Raw genomic sequence first — 6,294 nt, forward strand, 5'->3', positions numbered from 1 at the left:
ATCAACACTGGTAATTAATTTGATCCCAATCGGAGATGTTTGTTGATCTTAGGACGCTCAGTGTCTTAAATCAGACAATGTGTATACTTCTCTTTGACAGTTATTGTTGTAAAGTTCAAAGTTATTCATAAATTTAACAGGATTTAAACAATTCAATAAAAAAATGTAAATGTATTATTTTACAAAATGAAAGGAGAGGTGTTAAAGTGAGGGTCTAGACACATGCAGGACCCCATAATTAGTTAAAGATGAAAATTTTGGAAAATTGCCTATTGATCCTAAAGATAATAGAAAATGAATTAAAAACACAAATTAACAAATTAAACAAGTTAAAAAATCAATTACAGAAAAACAAGAAATTTATATTAAATAATGGTAACATTAGAACAACAAAGTTAAAACTAAAAACATACAAAGGAGAAAAATATAGACCTCTAATGGACTTTCAAGATACAATCTTATGTATTTTAGAAAAATATTTAAAACTAGAATTAAGTTTATCAAAAAAAATTCTATATAGTCAATAAAACATATAGATGAAGCAGTTACTAAACTAATTTTTTATAATTATCTTTTATTTTTAAGTTTAGATATTGTTAATATGTACTTGTCTATTAAATTTGAAAAAATAAAAATTACATTGAAATCAGAAAATTTAAAAAAGATTTAATAGAACTAGAATTTGCTTATAAAAGTGTTTACTTTAAATTAAATAAAAACTTATACACAGAAGAACACGTCAACAAGGCAATATAATTAGTCCAAAGTTGCAGAATTAGATTTGAGGGGAGGGAAAAAAATTGCTTTAATAGAAAATGTAATATTGATTATGCATTATGTAAATGATATGAAAAAAAATTGATAGTCAAGAATTATTAGACACCAAGAGATATAATGGTAAGATTCTGTTTAATCATGAGAAAGAAATGAATAGAACAAATTATCATCTTGATATTTCTATAAAAAGGGATGATGATAAATTTACTTTTAAAAACTTAAAATAAAAACTGTGTGTCTGTATAAAATTAACTTCTTAATGTAAAACTATGTAATATTCATTGAATTATCTATCATAAATCATTGTCCACAGTATATAAAAAAAAGTATTTCTTTTGAAATATAAATAAACTAACTACAGAAATGGCACAGCAGAAAACTGAAATGAAAAATTCAGAAATAAAAAGTGTTTTTAATAAATGAGAAAAATAATATTAAAAAACTAGGTACAATATAAAAAATATATTAAACAAGAAAATGCCTATATGAGAGTATTGAATATTTAAAATTTGTTTGAAAACTACTAAAAATTTTTTTTTATAAATTAATAAAAAGACTTGTAAATGATGTATCAAATAAACGAAAAACAGTTCTAGCCTTATTCAGCAGAAATATTTATTAATAAGATATTTTTGGCTGACTGAACAGAAATCTTCAGAATCAAACCAATAATGGATTGGAATGTTAAAATACTGTAGAATTTATGCAATTTTAAAGTTTCAGAAATTACAAATTCTTATAATGGCTTCAAAAAATGAACTACAGAAATGGCACAGCAGAAAACTAAAATGAAAAATTAAGAAATAAAAAGTGTATTTAAATAATTATTCTTTCATGTTTTTAATAAATGAGAAAAATGATATTAAAAAACTTAGGTACGAGAATAGGTAACTGAAATGAAACAAAATAAAAACAGAATCAAAGAATGCAGCAAAAATACAGTTTGATTAACAGTGTACAATGTGTCAGTAACAACCTATCAGTTTTAAATGTATTTCAAGCTATGGACAGGCAAGCAGAATATTTATGGTTAATAGATAAGTTCTTCAGTATGTTTGTACAGTGGAACCTCATTTAATGAGAGTAATTTGTTCCAGAATCGTATTCGTAATGCAAAACATTTGCTAAGTGAAACAATTTTTCCCATAGCAATTAATGTAAAATACAATAATGCATTCCATGCTGAAAAAAACTCTCAAATATTTTATGTATAATGTTTATTCAAAGAAAACTGTACAATGTGCATTGTTAAGGAGTGTGAATCATCGTCTTTTCTTCTAGTGCGGAATGAACCAACCTGGAATGAGAATTCGATTTGCAGGGAAAAAAAATATCAGATAATATGTTTGATAAACACTCCAAAGATATGCCAAATTCTTGGGCTATGTAAAGGCTATAATTAAATAATAGAAATTAATTAATTTGACTAGAGATAGGCAGTTATGCTTCCATCTTGCATAAAATTTAATAATTATAAATAGTTAATTTTTAATTCAGACATTCCTAAAATTTAATTTGGAATTGGTCATTAAATTTAATACAAGATGGCAGCAGAACTGCCTACCTCTAGTCACATTAATCAGTTTCTAATATTTAATTATAGCCTTTACATAGTCCAAGAATTTGGCTTATCATTTGGCGTGTTTATATAACGGGCTATGGTTGTTGATGTTTAAAAGTAATATGTGTGAACACAAGTTTGGAAAAATGTGTGATCACAAGCGATACTAAGATGCTAGTGGAATGAGTGCTAAACACAGACTAATGGAACATGCACACAATTCAGGACTTTCCCTCTCCTCGTCACTCATTATGCCAAACATCACTTGTTAAGCAAGGAAATTTTTTACAATTTGTTTTGCTCGTTATGTGAAACACTCATTATGCAAGGTACTTGTTAAGCGAGGTTCCAATGTATTTGGTTATTTTTCCAATACTTCTTCCATGGTCCCTGGCAGTTTTTAGGAGTTGTATGATTTCAAAGTGGGAAATGTTTTCAGGAATGGCCATGACAGCTAAAGTTATAAGTAAAGCAAAAGACACTACATCATATTAATGTTTTTTGATCTGCACAGAGATTTTGGGTTGTATAATCATAGATTTGCTAATGCAGTTTTCTATACCATTGATATATTGCTTACACATGGCCAATTCCTGATAAACATTAAAACTGATACAGGGTTGCATAGTTTTAATGTTTATCCTTGTACTGAATATTCATAACTGACAAATGAATTGTTCATTATCAACTTCAACAAAAACTTCTTCCCTGCCCATCTTTAAACTGGAATTAGGATAGTTCATTATTATGTTCATGTCAATACAAGTCTTAATATATTTGCCAGATTATGATAAAAGGAGCATAAATTTGTATTCATGATTTGTTTTTAATTTTTTGGTAATAAAAACATTAATCATATTTGTTTGCATCTACTGCAACAATTGACTTATTTCTGCTTAAAATATTTTGAAGTTATAGAAATAGAACTAAACAGAAAATGAAGGGGAGCAAAATCAAGTAATTTTTCCATTTTCTAAGTGTGAAAATCAGCCTTAATGATAAAGCCAGTGAAAGGAATGCTGAAATTTTGTTTTATCCATCCAATTATTGTTTAGGAAACATACAAAAATTTATTTTACAATGGACTCCTAACTCAAAATTTATTTAATAATAATTTTAATTTTATACAAATGTTACTTTAAATGATATAAAACAGATTTCTATACAAGAGAGTTTAAAAAAATAAAGCATATAAATCAAAATACTGTTGATGTCATCTTTAGTTGCAAAATTAGGATGACCACCCGTCCTACTGTGGGAGGACATGTCCTACAATTAAACCTTTTGTCCTACGTCCTACCACCTAACAGAAATGTCCTACTTTCACAGATGGTAGGCTACTTATGGGCCAATAGGTAGTCATTAATAATAACAATAAACTTTTTTTCTTCATATTTTTATATTAAATAATGGGTACAATTGCAACAAAGAGTAGTGTTTAAACAACAAGAGTAGTATACCAATTTAAAATTATTTACTTATCAATTTTTAGTGTTTTGTGCTTTTTTTACTACCGATTTTTATTGTTTTAAGCTGGGTTGTCAAATGTCCTACTAGGAAGCATTATAAAACTTCAAATGTCCTACTTTGACTATGTCAATATCTGGTCACCCTATGCAAAATAGCAAAAAGTAATGCTGTTATATATAAACATGATGAAATATTCTAGTCAGGCCAGGAATATTTTAAATATTATACAATTATTTTAGTTGTCAATATTTACTTTATAACAATATTATTCAAATGACAATTATAATTATAGTGTCTTGTGTCTTCACTATCAATGAGACTGATTATCTGCTCATGAAAAATGCCTTTGAAAAATCTCTCTCATTGGGCTAACTATAATAATAATTATTATTATTTGTTATTATTATTAATCTAATCATAGGATTAGCATACTTTCAAGGATAAAATTGGGTCAAAGCCAACCTGGGAGAAATTGGTATATATTCTAATATCAGGAAAAGTATAATTTTTTTTTTAAATATAAATTATATTCCTAATTTTTATTTGATGTATTTTTACACAATCTACACATATAGAGATCAGCAGTTAGAGAAAGATATTTAAAATATTTAAAAAATTTTTAAATATCAGTATTACATTTATATTTTTTACATCAAATGCTTAACATTTAATCCAAGAAAAATTTGAGTTTTGCTTGATGCCATCTAACAGGCTATTTCTTAAATTAACTTTTATGTTAAATGTCAACAAAAAGTAATACTTTTATTGCTGCACTATTATATTAGAAAATAATTCAGATTTATTTTCACTAAATTTTTAAATCAACACAATGTAATCCAATTTTATTAAACAATATTGTCTAAAACTAGAATATTAGATTTCCACTAAAATAACTGCATTATATCATAGGGTCTTTCCAAAGCTAAAATGAAAAGCCAAAAATTGGAACTTTGTTAATTATTAAGTCAGCTGGTTCTATCTTTTAGAGTAGCACCACAGATAGGAAAATTTTAGTTTAATTAAACAGTTTTAAATTTAAATTTCAATTATTCATTACACAATTTTAATCTTCAAGTTTAATTATGCAGATATCTTATAATTATCCTTTACAATATTTGACTCCATAATGTAAACTGGACAACACTGAAGCTAATAAACAAATTTTTGAGGATTCTAAGGATTTTTTTTTATTTACAAACTAGCTTACCCGTCGCGCATTGCTGTGATCTCAGAAGAAACGAAATTCAAGCAAACTCGTTATGATAAAATTAAATTTACATTTTATCATTTTTATTGAAACTTATTATTATTATTATATTATTATTATTCATTTTCGTCGGGAAAACATTTCAAAGTGTCGTTTCAATTCTATTTATTTATTGGAGTGCTTGTGGATACACGATATTTTTTGTTTTTCCGTCTGGTGCGTACNCAAGGATAAAATTGGGTCAAAGCCAACCTGGGAGAAATTGGTATATATTCTAATATCAGGAAAAGTATAATTTTTTTTTTAAATATAAATTATATTCCTAATTTTTATTTGATGTATTTTTACACAATCTACACATATAGAGATCAGCAGTTAGAGAAAGATATTTAAAATATTTAAAAAATTTTTAAATATCAGTATTACATTTATATTTTTTACATCAAATGCTTAACATTTAATCCAAGAAAAATTTGAGTTTTGCTTGATGCCATCTAACAGGCTATTTCTTAAATTAACTTTTATGTTAAATGTCAACAAAAAGTAATACTTTTATTGCTGCACTATTATATTAGAAAATAATTCAGATTTATTTTCACTAAATTTTTAAATCAACACAATGTAATCCAATTTTATTAAACAATATTGTCTAAAACTAGAATATTAGATTTCCACTAAAATAACTGCATTATATCATAGGGTCTTTCCAAAGCTAAAATGAAAAGCCAAAAATTGGAACTTTGTTAATTATTAAGTCAGCTGGTTCTATCTTTTAGAGTAGCACCACAGATAGGAAAATTTTAGTTTAATTAAACAGTTTTAAATTTAAATTTCAATTATTCATTACACAATTTTAATCTTCAAGTTTAATTATGCAGATATCTTATAATTATCCTTTACAATATTTGACTCCATAATGTAAACTGGACAACACTGAAGCTAATAAACAAATTTTTGAGGATTCTAAGGATTTTTTTTTATTTACAAACTAGCTTACCCGTCGCGCATTGCTGTGATCTCAGAAGAAACGAAATTCAAGCAAACTCGTTATGATAAAATTAAATTTACATTTTATCATTTTTATTGAAACTTATTATTATTATTATATTATTATTATTCATTTTCGTCGGGAAAACATTTCAAAGTGTCGTTTCAATTCTATTTATTTATTGGAGTGCTTGTGGATACACGATATTTTTTGTTTTTCCGTCTGGTGCGTACACAAATAAATCAGGTTTTCTGACATGTGAGCTGGCCACATACAGTTGTATATGTGAGA

This window comes from Centruroides sculpturatus, unplaced genomic scaffold, assembly GCF_000671375.1.
Source record: "Centruroides sculpturatus isolate CEXI.00-Female unplaced genomic scaffold, Cexi_2.0 scaffold1444, whole genome shotgun sequence".
Taxonomy (NCBI): Eukaryota; Metazoa; Arthropoda; class Arachnida; order Scorpiones; family Buthidae; genus Centruroides; species Centruroides sculpturatus.